The 18,904-nt window shown below is 43.7% G+C and overlaps 1 long non-coding RNA gene across 2 annotated transcripts in view; it reads right to left on the bottom strand.

Moving 5' to 3' along the window:
* Positions 1-5,465, bottom strand: part of LOC132539293 (uncharacterized) — a 113,923-nt gene extending 108,458 nt beyond the window's left edge. For both annotated transcript variants that reach the window (XR_009550551.1, XR_009550550.1), the window contains exon 1: positions 5,332-5,465. This is a non-coding gene — a long non-coding RNA (uncharacterized LOC132539293). The remainder of the gene's footprint in view (positions 1-5,331) is intronic.
* Between the last annotated feature and the right edge of the window lie 13,439 nt (positions 5,466-18,904).

Genomic DNA, 18,904 nt, shown 5'->3' with positions numbered 1-18,904 from the left:
CCGCCCTCGGCTGCGACCAGAGGCAACAAGGAGACCATGAGGAGGGCTCTGCAATAGCAACTCTGGAGGAAGCCTGAGAGAAAGGCACAGAGGGGCACTATGGCACCCATTCCACGAATGAGCTAAAGATTCAGGATTTTGTCACATGGTTGGAGCTGCAAGGGAGCACAGGACTAGAGAGCAAAGCCAGAACGGAGTGGCCAGAACGAAGAAACATTCTATCTATCTATCTATCTATCTATCTATCTATCTATCTATCTACCTACCTACCTACCTACCTATCTATCTGAAATTAAAAAGGAAGCAGTGAAATTACACAAGTTGCCAAAAATAAATAAATGACATAAAAAAGAAATAGAGAAAAATAAATAAGTTAATGAAATAGAGGGAAACTGGAATTTCCAAAGCAAAATATTTTGGGAAAAATACTTTTAATCCCTGCCCATTGCAGAAGGCGAACAGGGGCATCAAAAGTAAAGAGGAGGCCACTGGCAATCAGTCTCTGAAGACAGAAAGGCAGATATTAGGAGCGTTATGTCAACATTCATCATCCCAACTCAAAGCAAAGGGGAAAAGCCAGCAAGTGGATTTATGCTGCAAGAACCCAGGCTGTAATGTCCTAGGGAATAACTGCAAAAAAATGTTTTAATAGCAATTCAGATGCCAAGGATCAAAGAGTGACATAAGCTTCAGAAGCAGGGCAATTAATGATTTGTTTTGGAAGGAAAAATCTGAAAGAAGATTAAAAAAAAAAAAGTACTATCCATTTATATAAGAATGTCACTGAATAAACCAAGGGGGTTGTGGTGGAGAACATATATATTTCAAAGCAAAATGGCTGCAAAAGAGGTCTTGCACACACTAGCATGTTAGCTAAATAAGAAGTTAAGACTCATGGTCCAGGAGGTGGTACAGTGTGGATAAAACACTGACTATCAAGCATGAAAGCCTGAGTTCAATTCCTGGCAGCACATGTACCAGAGTGATATCTGTTTCTTTCTTTTTCACATCTTTCTTGTGAATAAATAAAGTGCTTAAAAGATAAAATAAAATAAAATAAAATAAAATAAAATAAGAAGACTCTCACTCCATTATTCTGCCAATAACACCCATCAGTTAATTCAGATTTGCACTAAATGTTAGTTAGAAGCCCAGCACTTCTGTTACGTGCTCTGTGATCTTGGGTGAGTTTCTCAACCTTTTTGAAACTCAGTGTCCATATCTGGAAGAAAGGAGATAAGGGTGCTTATTTGATAAGGCTGTGGTTAGGATTAAATGAGATAAAGTATGCTAAGTGTTTCTGGAGGGTACCTGGCAGAAAGGTTCTATCAGTCATGGTAGTGGTATCTGTGTCACTTTGACTACTATAATATAATGTCATGTATCCAGAACCTAGTCCTGTAAATAGATTTTACCAATCCACAAAGAAGTCCCCAAAAATAGTCCAACTGAAGCAACATCAAGAGTGCGCACTATGAAAGGACTTTGGGAGATAGAGTCTAGGTCAAATACAACGTGGTGTAGCAAATACACCACTTTGGTTGGGAGGTGTTAATGGTGCAGGGAGGCTGTGCCTGAGTAGGTTCATGGATTTATGGAAAATTCAGAGTCTCTCTTATTCTGAACCATCTCTGTGAAAGACAGTGTCCAAATCTGACATAAATTGCTCAAATTGGGGTTCCTATTATACATTAAATCCTAATGTTATAAAGACGGAAGGCCGTCCTAAAGGCCAAGGCAGAGTCACAAAAGTGACACATGAGTTTCATAACCAACAGGCTACTGGTATCATGGGAGAAGGACCAGTTGACTAAACAGAGTCCTGAAAAAATGACTGAATGGACACCAGGGCCACCAAACCCATCCTCACCCCTTGTGAGCCTGATTTGTGGGCAACTGCACATGACCACGTGGTGTGCAAAGAAACCTGTTTTGGAACAACTGATCCAGAGGAGACATTTAAATTAGGTAACAGCACAACCAGAAGAGAAAAGATGAACTGAGCCCATTGGGCATCGTGTTTGGGGATGTGGCTTTGAGTCTGGAGCAAGAGGCTGGCAGAGGCTTGGAAAGAAAATCTGAAAGGAGTCAGGACTTAGCATGGGAGCCACAGATGACTTTCTTGATGAGAAAGTTGGGGATTAAACTAGGAGATAAACAAAACTACAATGATTGAGAAATTATGCAGCCCTTAACAGTGAGAGAAAAGACTGAGAAAGAATTATTGATAGGTATGCCTGAGACTCCAACGTTCAATCCCCCGCACCACCATAAGCCAGAACTGAACAGTGTTCTGGTAGAAGATGGAGGAGGAGGAGGAGGAGGAGGAGGAGGAGGAGGAGGAGGAGGAGGAGGAGGAGCAGGAGGAGGAGGAGAAGGAGAAAAAGAAGAAGGAGGAAGAGGAGGAGGAGGAGGAGAATTGATAGGGAAACAGAAGGAAAAGAATTAGACAGAAAGGAATAACAAACCAAATGGCTATTATTTGAGATAGTCTGACAGAAAAGTGACACAAGAAGTGAGACTAGGCATTAGCTTAGGGGACCAAACAATCAGATCTTCCTTCTCAAAATTCTTAAGAGGGCAGAGTGGGAGTGATAGCATAATTGTTATGCAAAAAGACTTTAATGTCTGAGGCACCAAAAGTCCTAGATTCAATCTGGAACCCAGAGCCCTGGAGAAAAAAAATCCTCTAAAAGGGGGCTGGTCAATGGTACACTTGGTAGAGCACTTACATTATCAGATGAGATCAGGTGGTATGGCCATAGACAAGCACTTACATTATCAAACACAAGGACCCAGGTTCAAGGCCCCAGTCCCCAGTGGCAGGGGGACACTTTACCAGTGGTGAAGCAATGCTGCAGGTGGCCTTCTATCTCCCCGTTCCCTCTAGGTTTCTCTCTGTCTCTATGCATCAAGAGAAAAAAAATTTCAAGAATCTACAAAATTATAAAAGCAAAACATTCCAGTCCACCATTGTTTCTTCCCTTGTTCTGGTTTATCTTTAATCCATCTTAATTCTTAAAGCGAACACATTCTTCACACTAAGCAGAGAATGAGCTATAGAGACATTCTAGTAAGAAAGATAGATGCAAGAGGAGTGGAGAGATAGCTCACTGGGTAGGGCATGTGCCTTGCCGTGCATTCACCCTAGGTTCAACCCAGGTAATCCCTAGGGGTTCTGCGGCACTTTCTACCTACCCCAGATGTGATGGTATCGCTGTCTCTTTAGCTGAATGAAAAACGCAGTGCAAGTTGGGGAAAGCATGCATGTTTTAGGTCTCAAGTCCAGAAAGAAAGAAAGCAAGGAAGGAAAGAAAGAAAGAAAGAAGGAAGAGAGGGAGGGAGGGAGGGAGGGAAGAAGGAAGGAGGGAAGGAAGGAAGGAAGGAAGAGAGGGAGGGAGGGAAGAAGGAAGGAAGGAAGGAAAGAAGGGAGGAAGGGAGGAAGGGAGAAAGGGTGAAAGTAAAGGGTAGGGGAAGGGAGGAAAGGTGCAGTAGGGCTATAAACCCTGTAACCAGAGTATTTTTCAAGATGCTTATTGGGCAGAGGCAGCCCAGTGGCTGATGTCACCACTCCAGTGTGAACAGAGAGTAAGCAGTTCTGGCCTCTGCCCCTGCCTTGGCCACAAATGAAGTCTGCGATCTTGGGTAATTGACTTAATCTATCTGGACATCTGTTTGTAAATTTGCAAAATGAGGAGGTTGAGCTGGAAGTCTTCCAAGCTCTCTTGCAGCACTGCTAGCCTTCTAGACTCTGTGGTTCTACAAATCCATGTCTATTTATGTGTCCCTTTTCGCAACACCCAAATGGTATTAGCCACCTCTGCCAGCCATGTCAATACTATTTTATTTATTATATTTCTGTGAAACGAATAGGTTATTTATCTTCTCCCAGAACAACTTGTACTTGAATATGATTCCAACATGCACAGTAAATCTCTCCTCCTTTGAACTCCCCAAGCATTTAAATCTAAACACCCCTTGGCTTACTTATCACACGCTGCTTTATACGATGGTTATTCAGGAAAATGCCTGTTGTTCATTATTAGAAGCTAAGCTCCCTGAATGCCTCCTGAAGTCCCTGTTGCAGAGAGAATGAAGACAGGGTTGCCTTGCCTTCATCTTCAGAGCCTCAAGAGCTCAAGATAGTCCCTTACACCAAATTGATGTTCCTTGGGCATTTGTAGATCAAACACATCCTTGGGGAAGATGTGAGCATACAGGAAATTTGTCCAATGAGTCTCTGGAGAACCTCATTCTTGGTTCCTTGTTCAGCACACCAAGATGGCTGACCCCAAACTTTGCATAGGACTAATAAACAGTGATGCAAATGGTGCAAATGGTCCCCAGTGGCAATGCTGCTTCAGGGTTTGGGGTGACAAGAGAATCAGTTTTTAAGAGTGTGGGAGAAAAGAGGCAATGAAAGGCCTATAATTCAAGTCATTGACCATGTTCACAAGGTGCAAGCACTTGCACAAACAGGAACACTACATCGAGCTGAAGGATCCAGGCTACCTGATTGGCTGAAAAAGCATTTTTCTCGGCTGAGAAAATGTGAAGGGGTGGGAGGAGGAAAGACAGAGAAATCATAAAGAGTTCTCACAGCAAAGCTCCTCAAGCCTTATTTTCTTTTCACTTTAATTTTTTTTCTTTTATTTGATAGACTAGGAGAGAGAAAACAAAAAAAATCTACAGCACTGTTTCACTGTTTGGGAAGCTTCCCCTCTGCAGGTGAGGACTGAGGACTTGAACCCTTGTACATCGTAATATATGTGTTCAATCAGGTGTGCCATTGCCTGGCCCCAAGTCATACTTTCTTTCTTTTTTTCTTCGGGGGGGGGGAATGCTTATCTAGATTCATTTTTTTAAATTTTTATTTATAAAATGGAAATATTGACAAGACCATAGGATAAGAGGGGTACAATTCCACACAACAGATTCATTTTTTTCCTAGATACACTATGAATATAAAGTCATACTTTCTAATCAGCAAGAAATGGAGTTTAGATTGGGATCTAAACTCCAGTGGTTTCTTTCAAGGAGAGAACCCTGCAGTCCTCTTACCAATCTTGCAGTGACTCCCGCCTCTCAAGGCCTCTGTTCTCTACCTCCACCTGCAGCCTCACACAAATGACAGCTCATCCCCAGGTCCCCAGAGAGTGCCATACCCCCCCTCATTCATAATGCACTTCCAAATGGCACCCCGATGTCCCACCCAACACCTGGGCAGCCTCTGCTGTATCTCCAGGTCTCCCTGCTGCCCAGCTGGTTGTAGGACACAGGCCTCTGTTGTCATCATACGGACTCTGGACTCACAGGGGTCAGGACCCTCACCTCTGCCATCCAGTCTGTTTCCTGTCTCTCCTTTTCCAGCTCAGCAGCCCACATCTGTGCCTGCTCACATTTCAGGCACCTTTTCTCCTCCGTTGTTCCCTCTCATGCCATCGCCAGCACCTGTTCCAGAAACCCACTCCATCAGAGCTGTACTAGTGAGTGATCTGCGTGTCTCGCGCTACCCAAGCATCTGCCAGTCTTGAATGTTGCTAGCTGACATTTTGTTTGTGCTGACACACTTTTTTTTTTTTTTGCTTACTTCCCTGTCTGTTCATGTTGGATGTTGGAACAGTTGCCCAGCTCACGCTTAGAGAGGGAGGAAGGGAATTAATTGGGTACAGCAAGCCAGAAGTGTCCAAGGTAGTCCTGAACCTAAGTTGCTGCACAGAGAACTAACCACCCACCCCACGGCAGACACAGGGCTGTGGGCTCTGGACTGTAGCCAGCTCCTTCCCCAACCAATGCCCTCAAAGACAGTCAGCCCAAGACAACAAGTCTGCTCATTCAGGGTTGAAAAACTCCCATGACAAGTGTTCTTGGAGAGTTAAGAGAAAGGCTGTTACCAAGCAGGACTTCTGTGACTTGCCCCAAGGATTCCCTGCACAGCCCCAGAATACAGGAGCAGGCACAAAATGGCCCACCAACAAGAGAGCTGAGCTTGGGCCACACCGTGCTGACAGGAACAGGATGTTCTAACATGGCTGCACCCTTGAGCCCTAATCCATCAATCACAGTCCAAATAGCAAGCTCTGGGTTCTCCAAGGTTGCTGTAAACTCTATCTCTCACCTCCCCTGCCAGGTTCCAGCTCTGAGGCCAAGTTTCTCATTAACTCAGCAGAGCCCAGAGTCACTTCAGGCTCGCATACACACACACACACACACACACACACACACACTGCTCCTGCTTATTCAGTAGTGTGCACAACTGGCACATTTCAGATGACTGTGTGGGGTAGGTGTCTAAAACATCTGGCCAGTTGTTTACATCCCCAGCTGCGTCACAGACAGCTTTTCTCTGTCCTCGCCTCCCTCTTGCCTACTGCAAATGTAGACTGGACTGAAGTGCCTTCCTGACGCCGTGTGCCAAGGAGCTCAATCAGGGAGACTGTGGCTCCCTTCCCACTGCCCACTCTGCTCCTCTCTTAGTCATCCCTGTGTGGCCACCTCTCTCCCCATCTGGGCTCTTTCCATTGAGTTAGCCTGCCACCTCTGCATTGGCCTCCTGGGGGAAGGGGAGCGCACTTTTTTCTGGACCTCTCTCTTTGCATAAAGTCCAACAAGCATCTTTCCCTTTGCAACTGTGACTCTGTCCCTAACTCTCTCATCTCCCCACATGTGCCCACCTCGCCTTCTGCAAGCACCTGAATTTCTACTGACCCAATGCTTTTCTCGCCTTTTCCTGCCAAGCTTGTCTTGCCCAGGACTACCTGGGCATAGCAACACAGTTGTAATATCTTGAGCTTCTCAGATGGAGATGAGGCCCCTCCCTAATCAGGTAATTCATAATTCAGCAAGATGAACTCCAATCTCAGATTCTCTCCGGAGTGACAAGGAGGGCTCACCAAGTGGTTCTTTCTTCCTTCCTTCCTTCCTTCCTTCCTTCCTTCCTTCCTTCCTTCCTTTTTTTCTTTCTTTCTTTCTTTCTTTCTTTCTTCCTTTTTTCCTTCTTCCTTTCTTTTGCTTCTTTTCTTTCTCTTTTCTTCCTTTTTCTGGATAGAGGCAGAGAGATATTTAGACGGCAGGGGGAGATAGAGAGGAAGAGAGACACCTGCGGCACAGCTTTACCACTAGTGATTTCCTCCCTTGAATGTGGGGACTAGGGGCTCGAACCCAGGTCCTTGTACATGGTAATGTGTGTGTTCAATTTTACATACTACCACCCTTCCCTAGAAAAGCAATTCTTACTGATGTGCTTTTCTCATATATGGTGCCCACTCCTTCCTTACCCCCCTCACTCTAATTCTTCCACATCACCTTTTTCAGCAAAGACTTATTTGTGGTCTCCATCAGAACCCAGAACATTCAGGAGACTGGAACCACTAAAGTCATCTGCTCTTTGTCACATATTCTTTCATTCTTGATTCCTCCACTGCTGCCCCTACCCAGTAATCTCCACCCTCCTACCCCTTCAGGAGACAGTGAAAATGCTGATGGCAGTGACTATGATGGACATTGATTAAGGATTGGCTGTGTGTCAAGCTCTGCTTTTAGAATTTCACATAGAAGGTTGAGCAAGTCTGTTCTCTGCAGTTTATCTTTAAAAAAAAGAAACTTTAAAAATATTTTCTTTTTTTTAAGAAATATATTTTATTTTTTATTATTTATTTGTTTATTATTGGATACAGTCAGACAGAAGTTGAGAGGGGAATAGAGAGGGAGAGAGACAGAGAGACACCCGCAGCCCTGCTTCACCACTTGTAAAGTTTCCCCCTGCAGGTAGGGGCTGGGGGCTCGAATCCAGGTCCTTGGGCATTGTAATGTGTGCGCTTAAAAAGGTACGTCACTATCAGGCCCAAAAATGTTTTCTTTATTTTGGATATAGACAGAGAGAAATTTAAAAAGTGTAGATAGGGAGTCAGGTGGTAGCACAGCAGGTTAAGCACAGGTGGCACAAAGCGCAAGGACCGGCATAAGGATCCCGGTTTGAGCCCCCAGCTCCACACCTGCAGGGAAGTCGCTTCACAAGTGAAGCAAGTCTGCAGGTGTCTATCTATCTCCCTCTCTGTCTTCCCCTCCTCTCTCCATTTCTCTGTCCTATCCAACAACAGCAACATCAGTAATAAAAAAAATAATAACTACAACAATAAAAAAACAAGGGCAACAGAAGGGAATAAATAAATACTGAAAAGAAAGTGGAGCTATAGAAAGAACAAGGGAGAGAAAGAGAGATGCAGCATTGCTTCACTGCTCATGAATCTTCCTCCTGCAGGTGTGGGTCAGGGGCTTGAACCTGGGTCTTTGCATATGGTGACATGTGTGATCAACTGAGTGTGCCACTACCCAACCCCATCTGCAGCTTGTCTTAGTCTTCTGAACCTGCATTGGCCTCCATAAGTCCCCTAAAGAAAGCCGAGAAAGAAAGAAGCTTTAAAATTACCAACTGGCAGAGCTGGGTGGTGGTGCACCTGGTTGAACACATGTATTAGTGTGCAAGGTCCCGGTTTGAAGCCCCCAGTCCCTCCTTGCAGGGGAGAAGTTTCAAGAGCAGTGAAGCACTGCTGTTGAAGGTCTCTCTCTCTCTCTCTGAAATAAATAAATAGATTAATTAATTAATTAGTTAATTAATTAATTAATTCAAAACCTGGGCCCTGCTCTGGCACAATTGATGTTCTCTGTCCCTTCACAGTTCTCTATTGTTCATGACTATCCTTTTTGGTCCTGAACATTTCAGGTTAAGAAAGATTTCATTTTTAAAACTTCATGTTTAAGATGATATATAAACATATTACATTTCCAGTAGCTAATAAAGAAGACACAGATTTGTGGGGATGAACGATAAGTATTTTTTTAATATTTATTTATTTATTCCCTTTTGTTGCCCTTGTTGTTTTATTGTTGTAGTTATTATTGTTGCTATTGTTGGATAGGACAGAGAGAAATGGAGAGAGGAGGGGAAGACAGAGGGGGAAGAGAAAGTTAGACACCTACAGACCTGCTTCACTGCCTGTGAAGCAAACCCCCTGCAGGTAGGGAGCCAGGGGCTCAAACTGGGATCTTTACACTGGTCCTTGTGCTTTGTGCCACCTGCGCTTAACCCACTGCGCTACCACCCCAGTCCTGAATGATAAGTATTTTGAGGTCAGAAAGATAGCTCACAAGGAGAGGATCTGCACGACGTGCACACAGCCCATATTTAAGCACCTACAGCACATGAATGATACTATGGAAACAGAGAAAACTCCTGTGCTGTGGCTTCTCTCCTTTTCTCTGTCTCTATATATCTATGTATCTATCCATCTGAGTGAATCTAGATGGATGTATGAATGGTTCAGAGTGGTGAACCTGCATATGCATAAAGCTCAGGTGTGTGTGTGTGTGTATGTGTGTGTGTGTGTGTGTATGTGTGTGTGTGTGTGTGTGTGTGTGTGTGTGTGTGTGTGTATTTACAGATACAGATAGAGATATAATTTTTAGACAAAGTACTACCAGGCTACTATTTAACTCTGGCTTATGGTGGTACTGGGGGATTGAACCTAGGACCTTTAAACTTCAGGCATGAAATTTTTTTTTTTTGCATAACTATTATGTTATTCTCCCATACCCTCTTCCTTTATAAATATCTCTCTTGTCTCTGTGCAGCAGGTGGATTTCGAGAACACAGATTTCTAGGAGCCAGATGTGGTACATCCAGTTGTGCACACTCATTATCATGTTTAAGGATCCATGTTTGAGCTCCCACTCCCCACTTGCTGGGGTAGGGAGCTTCAGGAGTGGTGATCAGTGCTAAAGGTGTCTCTCTCTCTCTCTCTCTCTCTCTCTCTCTCTCTCCTCCCTCTCAATTTCTCTCTATCTTATCAACTACAAGACAAATAATGGGGTGGGGGAGTGGAATGGCTGCCAGGAATGGTGGAGTCACTGTGCGGGTACAAAGGTCAAGTGATAACCCTGATGGAAAGAAAGAAAGGGAGAAAGAAAGAAAGGAGAGAAGAAGAAACAGAACGAAGGAAGGGAGAGAGGGAGAAAGAGAAGGAAGGAAAGGCAGAAAGGAAGGAAGGGAGGGAGAGAGAGAAAGAAGAAATGCAAATTCTCACATTCTTCCCTAAACTCTCTAAAGCAGCAAGTCAAAACACAAAGACTGTCAGGTGATTCTAATGAAGGTTCTAGTTTGAGAACCCCTGGCTGAGCTATTAAAGTGGATACTTCCTCATAAGAGTATGGATCCTAAGAGTGGATGGTGGTAGCTCTAGCAAAATGGCTGCTGATCAAAGATTCCATTCTCTCCCAGCACTGGGTTAGTGCCCCCGGCACCCATGACCAAGTCTCAAGGAGAGGAGTCACCATGTGTCCTCTCAGAGAAGTAACCTCCCACACACAACCTTGCTGGTTCTCTAGCCTGGAAGAGCCATTCATAACCAGACTGAGAGCCCAACCCAGGTGCTCTAGTTCTTGCTTAATCGAGGGGGTTGTTATCTCTCCTCCCAGGCACTACCTTAATCATCCTCAAAGGGGTGAGGTTCCACCCTCTTACATCTGGTTTACTCTCAGTCAGTCCAGTGGGGACCTGACAGATCAAAGGTGCTCCCGGAAGATGCACCATCACCCACTCTCCAGGTGAAGCTATCCCTCACAGCCCCTAGAGCCCAGTAGACTAGATGGCTGAATAATGCTCCCAAGTCAACAGGAAACAAGGGAGAAACTACAGCTGAGATCTTTGACAGTGACTAATTGCCAAAAGAATATGGCCCCATCACCATATGTCCCTCCCCTTATCAAGACTCCAGGTGACCTCTTTACTCCAGATGCAACATATTCTACTGTTAGCAGTCCCACATCTCTTCTTGCCTCAACTCTAACTCCTAAGAGTCTCCTCTTTCTCTTTCTCATCATACCCCAGTGCACCTTTCCACTTCACAGTACCTACTATTTTGTCTTCTTGTCATAAGAAAAACACAGCCCACATTTAAAAGTAACCAGTAAGAGTTGACAAGATAGCTCACCTGGGAGGGTGCCTGCTTTGCCATGTGTGTAACCTAGCTTCAAGTCCAGTCCCATTGCACTGGGGTAAGCTTTGGAGACATGGTCTCTCTCTCTCTCTCTCTCTCTCTTTCTCTTTCTCTCTCTAAAAAAAGTTGGCCCAAAGCTCTCTCTCTGAAAAAGTTGGCCCAAAGCAGTCAAGTCCTGGTTATAACAATAAATAAATAAATAAATAAATAAATAAGTAAATGACTCAGAGAGCTAGGAGACCAAAAACTTTTTTCTTTTTGTAAATTTTTTATATTTTTTATTTATTTATTTTCCCTTTTGTTGCCCTTGTTTTTTTTTTAATTTCTTTACTGGGGAATTAATGTTTTACATTCAACAGTAAATACAGTAGTTTGTACAGGCATAACATTTCCCAGTTTTCCATATAACAATATAACCCCCACTAGGTCCTCTGTCATTGTTCTTGGACCTGTATTCTCCCTCCACCACCACCACCACTACCCACCCCAGAGTCTTTTACTTTGGTTCTTCTTCTAGCGTTTGCCCTTCTTCCATAGCCAGTCAACAGCATCAGGTTGAGCCTGATGTAAAGTTTCGAGACCTCCTTTGAATCTGGAGAGGTGGCAGTCGTTGACTATGTGGGTCATAGTCTGTCTGTAGCCGCAGGGGCAGTTCGGGTTGTCTCTGGCTCCCCAGCGATGGAACATAGCGGCGCACTGGCCATGGCCTGTTCGATAGCGATTGAGGAGGGCCCAATCATAACGTGCTAGGTCAAAGGCGGGTTGACGCTTGCAGGGGTCTGTGATGAGGTGTTTGTTCTTTACCTCAGCTGACTGCCAGCTCTGTTTCCAAGAGACTGGAACAGAGAAGTTCAGTGTAGGCGTAGGGGTGACGAGACGTCAAATGTTGAACAGGGTGGGCGAAGATATCCGCGTATATTGGCAGGTCCGGTCGAGCATAGACGTGGGAAATGAACTTAGATGATGCCGCATCCCGACGAATATCTGGCGGGGCGATGTTGCTAAGAACTGGCAGCCATGGAACCAGGGTGGAACGGATGGTTCCAGAAATGATCCTCATGGAGGAATATAATTTGGAATCGACCAAGTGGACATGGGGGCTACGGAACCATACTGGGGCACAGTATTCTGCAGTGGAATAGCATAATGCCAGAGATGATGATCGCAGTGTGGAAGCGCTCATGCCCCATGAGGAGCTGGCCAGTCTTGCAATGATGTTATTCCTCGCGCCCACCTTTGCTGCAGTTTTTATGAGATGTTTGTGAAATGACAGAGTGAGATCGAGAGTAACGCCAAGATAGACTGGCTGGGCTTCATGCCGGATTCTCGTATCGCCAAGCTGCACATTAAGCTCACGCGAGGCCGAGGCATGGTGTAGATGGAAAACAGATGATACCTTTTTTGCAGTGCTAGGAATTAGTCGCCATTTTTTACAGTAATCAGATATCAGAGACATGTCTTTCGTGAGTGTTTCCTCGAGGATGTCGAACTTGGATGCCTGGGTTGCACAGCAGATGTCATCGGCGTAGATGAACTTCCTTGAAGAAGTTTCTGGGAGGTCATTGATGTAAATATTAAATAGCGTAGGAGCCAGAACAGAGCCCTGGGGGAGGCCACTTGAGACAAGTCTCCATCTGCTAGACTTGTCACCCAGATGCACCCGGAATCTTCTGTTTTGGAGAAGAAACGATATAGTGTTGGCCACCCATGGAGGCAGGCATCTTGAGATCTTGACCAGGAGACCACGGTGCCAGACCGTGTCATAGGCTGCTGTGAGATCAACAAAGACAGCACCCGTCTTTAAATTCTTCTGGAATCCATTTTCAATGTAAGTTGAGAGGGCCAGGGCTTGTTCGCAGGTAGATCTTCCTGGGCGGAAACCAGCCTGGGCTGGTGATAGGAATTTCTCTGTAAGATGAGAAATACGTGACAGAAGCAGCCTCTCAAGGAGTTTGTAACACACAGAGAGGAGAGAAATTGGTCTATAGCTGGTGGCCAGTGTTGGGTCTTTCTTTGGTTTCAAAACCGCTATGATCTTTGCACGACGCCAAACTTTGGGCATAGACTCAGATTCCAAGATGTGGGACAGGAATGAAGCGAGCCACTTCTTTGCCACGGGGCCCAGGTTAAGAATGAGGTCTGGGGTGATGTTATCATAGCCAGCAGCTGTTCCCGGTTTAACCCTCTTCAAAGCATCTTCCAGTTCAGACAGTGTAAAGGGAGAGATTTTTGGAGATGGACAAGATAACTGGAAGTGGGATGGCCACTCATGGGAAATTTCTCTTTTCCAGACTGGGTCGATCTTAGCACGTCCAACTTGAGTTAGGTGACTGGCCACTGAGTTTGGAGATACGGGAGGATGGGAGACGGGAGGGGGTTGGCTACCGGCACCCAGTCTGTGAAGAAGCTTCCAGGCCTTCCTACTTGAGTGGGTGAAGTTCAGACTTTCCATGAGTTGTTGCCAGCGGGCTTGGCGTGCTGCATCCAGGGAGGCAATGAGATGGTCAGCCACATCTGGGTCATCCGACTCATCATACTGCTTTAGTAGTTGCTCGCATTCAGCATCAAGACAAGGCGTATAGTTAGCACGTCTCCCACAAGGAATGGCTTGGGAAGCTGCTTTGAAGATGGCTTGGCGGGAGTGCCTGTAGGAATCTTCAGAGGGGATAGAGTTAATTGGAATTGCAGGAATAGATTTGTTGGTAAGATCACTGAACAGACGCCAGTTTGCTTTCCGAAAGTTCCATCTTAGTTTCTCCGAGCACAGAATCAGTGGGAGCTGGAGACCAATGTGGATGATAGCTGGGCAGTGATGACTGTGCGGGAAGATCTTGAGAACTTGTCTCGTAGCGGGAAAGGCTTGGCCGTTGACTGTGCTAATCCAGCACAGGTCGGGTGACGAGTCTTTATTCCTTTATTTACTTTGGTGAAATACACCAATTCCAGTTCAGGTTCTATTTGTGTTTTCTCTTCTGATCTTGTTTTTCAACTTCTGTCTGAGAGTGAGATCATCCCATATTCATCTTGTTTCTGACTTATTTCACTTAATGATTTTTTCAATCTTCATACAAGATTGGCTGAAAACAGTGAAGTCACCATTTTTTACAGCTGAGTAGTATTCCATTGTGTATATATACCACAACTTGCTCAGTCACTCATCTGTTGTTGGACACCTGGGTTGCTTCCAGGTTTTGGCTATTACAAATTGTACTGCTAAGAACAAATGTGTACACAGATCTTTTTGGATGGGTGTGTTGGGTTCCTTAGGATATATCCCCAGGAGAGGAATTGAAGGATCATAGGTAGAATTGCAGGATCTACCCTTCTGAGAGTTCTCCAGGCTGTTCTTCACAAAGGTTGGGCCTATTTACATTCCTACCAGCAGTGCAGGAGGGTTCCTTTGACCCCACAACCAGGAGATCAAAATTTTGACCAGAAAGGAAGACCACATGGGAGATTTGTATAAATAATTCTGTTACTCGAGATTTATTTTATCAAGATATTTGAACACTGAAAATGAGGAAATTTATAGCTTACACATAGTCACCAACTCACAGTAGTTCGAGTTAAACATTTATCTGCTTTACAATGATGCAAAAGCAAAATGTATTCAGTAGAACCCTTGCTTTGAATTTTGAGCTGGTGAACTTGTTTTTCATTTTCAGTATGCAACCAATTACATGAAATATTAACACTTTATTATAAAGTTAGCTTTGTGTTACATGATTTTTTCTACCTGTAAGCTAAAGTGAGTATGTTGCTCATGTTTAAGGTTGGCTAGCTTACACTATATTTGTCAAGTATGCATATTAAACGCATTTTTGGCTTTTGATATTTTCAAATTATAATCAGTTCATTGGGACACCACCTCAGCATAGGTTGAGGAAGCTCTGTACAGCTAGCTGAGTGGGAATGTGTCTGTCTTGGATCCCCAACTGCCCCATTCCCCTTTAAGTCTTAACCTCCACCATTTTCCTCCTCATCTTTCTCTTCAATTCCATCAGCTACTCGTATAGCTCCAATTAAGTAATTAATAAAGGGAGCCTAAGTACATTTCTCTTGCTCTAAAATACCCTAATGAATACCCTATTACCAGAATCCCATGCAAGTTCCCAGTTCCCTCCACCAAGTGCCTCTTAGATCCTCTCAGAGATTCTTCAGTTCTCATCTGAGCACCACTTATCATCATTCTTCCAATGTGTGTGTGTGTGTGAGTGCAAGCATGCATGCATGCGTAGGTGTGTGTGTGTGTGTGTGTGTGTGTGTGTGTGTGTGTGTGTATGTGTACATATACACATGATAGTATGGCATCATGAACAGCCTCTAAAATCAGAGAAGCTTGCATGTGAGCTCTACCTCCACCACTATTTAACTCTGTAGCTTGGGGAAGTGACTTACCACTGTCTCTGAACTTGAGTTTCCTGGGGATAGCATAAGCTGATATATATATATATATATATATATATATATATATATATATATATATATATATATATAATGAAGAATTAACGAGCAACAAAAATCAGGGGTCCAGGACTCTCTCTGCCCATGTTCCCATTCCCTTTATCTCCTTGGCATCTCTTTCCCCATCTGACTATGTTTCTTAATTTCTTGGCTTTTACCTCCATGTGGAAGCACACAGTAGGTATGTTTTGGTTTTGATGCCATCTGCTAAAGCCAAATCCTGATCCCAGCCACTTTCTACTAAATCTTGAGAATCTGCTTTAAGCCACAGAAGTGCTTAAGAACTGTGATTACAGTATATTGACTATAATTTTATTTGCTCTGAGTTGTATTCGGAGCAAATGTCTCAAACTATATTTTTAAAAGCTTTGTTTTGGTTGTTATTCTATTAATATGCAGCTCCAGAAAAGCTAAGAACTACAAGGGGAAAGCTATAAGAAATCGGAAGCAGGGTAGAATTATTTCTAAGTGTTTAATCACCCTTGGAGTCAAGTTATTCTTAATGATGATCTAAATAATTCTTGCTATAATTTAGTCTTATTTTCCACCACATTCTGCATTCTGCATAACATACATGGAAATAGTCTTTGAACCACTTTTGAGCTTTTCTCTCTAGAGGGTTTATACTTCTCTCAAAGGCATTTATCAAAGAAGAGCAATACACTAAGCATCATACCAAGAACATTCCAATATTTCTTCATTTAATTCTTTTATTTATTTATTTATAAAAAGGAAACACTGACAAAGCCATAGGATAAGAGGGTACAACTCCACACAATTCCCATCACCAGAACTCCATATCCCATCACCTCCCTTGATAGCTTTCCTATTCTTTAACTCTCTGGGAGTACAGACCCAAGGTCATTGTGGAATGCAGAAGGTAGAAGGTCTGGCTTCTGTAATTGCTTCCCCGCTGAACATGGGTGTTGACAGGTCGATCCATACTCCCAACCTGCCTCTCTTCATTTAATTCTTTATAATCATTCTGTGAGTATCCCCTATATATTGTAAACATTATTATGTCCGGTTTACAATTGAGTTGACTTAAAGAGGTTGTATAACTTGCTCAAATATATCCAGTGTCAATGTTTGAACCTGGGATTCAATGCCTTAGAGATTTCAATTTATTGACTTTTAAGAGTATATGTAGATAAAGAAAAACATTATATGCTTATGACTGCTGTGACCTCAAAAAGACCTGCAAGAATCAGGTCAAAGTGTTTATCTCAGTCAGAAAGAGAAGGATGAATATGGAATGATCTCCCTAATAAACAGAAATTGGAAAATACTACCGTAATGCCAGCCTGCCTTTCCTGAGCAGTCAACCTCACCAGTGTGTTCTGGAACCCCACCTCCCCAGAGCCCTACCCCACTAGGGAAAGGAAGAGATAGGCTGGAGGTATAGATTGACCTGCCAACACCCATGTCCAGTGGAGAAGCAATTGCAGATTGCAGTTCAGCCAAATCTCTGTCCTTCTGTGATCCTTAGAGATCTTTGGTCCATACTCCCAGAGGGATAAAGAATAGGGAACCTTCCAGTGGAGGGGATGGGATATGGCACACTAGTGGTAGGAATTGTATGAAGTGTACCCCCTCTTATCCCATGATCTTGTCGATCATTAAATCATCAATAATAAGTTAAAAAACAAGAAGTTGAAAAACAAGAAAACACAAAAGCAGAACTTAGACTGGGTTTGGTGTATTGCACCAAAGTAAAAGACTCTGGGGTGGGGTGGGAGGGGTTGTTCGGGTCCTGGAACATGATGTCAGAGGATCTAGAGGGGGCTGAGTTGTTATGTGGAAAACTGAGAAATGTTATACATGTACAAACTACTGAATTTTTTTGTTACTGTGTTTTATTGTTGACTGCAAACCATTAATCTCTCCCCAATTAAAAAAATTATCATCAAAAAAGTGTTTATCTCAGGCAGTTGAGAGTCCGTGTGAGTGGTCTGGGAAGTGGCACAGTGGATAAAGCATTAGACTCTTAAGCATGAGATTCTGAGTCCAATCCTAGGCAGTGTATGTAACAAACTAATATCTCTCTCTCTCTCCTTCTATCTTTCTCATTAATAAATAAATCTTTAAAAAGAGATAAAGAAAACATGTGAGGCCCTGGTTCCAGTCCCCAGCACCACAAAGAGCACAAAGGACAAGACTAAGGTGTTCCCCACCCCCACCTACCCCCAACACCCTCTTCTCTTTCAAATATAAAATAAAAATTGGGCCAGAAGGTCACTGAGCAGTGTCACACAGGCACAAGCCTCTACATTCATTTCCCGGCAGCACATTAAAAACAGACAAAAGAGATAATATAGCCAAGCAATCCCTGGAATGCTCTTATTGACCTTTCTCCCACTTCTCTTTATCTGTCTTAACTGTTCACTAGTGTTGAAGAAAACTAGTCTGATGCTAAAAAAGGGAGAGCACCTTATTGTCCAAATGGACCACACTCTTTACACAGAAGAGCTAATGAAGAAGTATTCAAAAAAGTATGGCTTGGTGAAGCTGGGCAGTGGTGCACCTGGTTGAGCACACATGTTATAGTGTGCAAGGACCCAGGTTCGAGCCCCCAGTCCCCACCCGCAGGGGGAAAGCTTCACAAGTAGTGAAACAGTGCTGCAGGTGTCTCTGTGTCTCCTCTCTCTTTCTCCCCCTTCCTCTCAATTTCTTGCTGTCTTTACTAAATAAATAAAGCTTTAAAAAAATTTTTTTTAAGTATGGCTTGGGCCAGCAAAATAACTCATTGGAAAGTGTCCCTGCTATTCTATATGTGTGACCCAAGTTTGAGCCTGGGTCCCACCACATTGGAGGGAGGGTCAGTACTGAGCTTTCTTCACCTCTCTATCTCCATCTCTCTCTTTCTATCTGAACATGTGGACCCAGAAACAGAAAGCTCCAACAATAACCAAAAAAAAAAAAAGCATGACTTATGTAACAAAAAAAAAAAATCACCAAAAACTATGGTAGCTATGTCTGTAAGTCAAAGCCTAACTGCTGCAGGCACTAACATTCACTCTGATTTGATGAGCACCTACAATGGGCCTGGTGCTTCTTACTACCATGTATGCAGCAGGATGGCTCTTGCAGAGGAGAGCATGGGAACAGAGACAGACTAAGTGACCTGTTCACAGTAAAGCAGATGCAAGTGGTAAATATGGTATTTGCTTTACCTGGGCCTTTGTTTTAGCCTGGTGACCTACTCTTCCCCTCTTAGCAGCCAAAGCATGTTCTCCAAAACTCAAAACAAAGGTTGGTCAGGAGCCTCACTTACCTATCCCAAAGGTCTGATAGGAATGTAGGGTACACACTTTCCTCCCATAATGAAAAAAAAACATTCATGCCACATTTCTCTCCCCAACACACACACACACACACACACACACACACACACACACACTAGGGAAGCTTCATGAGCAGTGAAATAGTACTGCAAGTGTCTCTCT

Source organism: Erinaceus europaeus, chromosome 7, assembly GCF_950295315.1.
Source record: "Erinaceus europaeus chromosome 7, mEriEur2.1, whole genome shotgun sequence".
Taxonomy (NCBI): Eukaryota; Metazoa; Chordata; class Mammalia; order Eulipotyphla; family Erinaceidae; genus Erinaceus; species Erinaceus europaeus.
The sequence above is the reverse complement of the archived record's forward strand: the minus strand, read 5'-3'. Positions and strand labels throughout refer to the sequence as shown.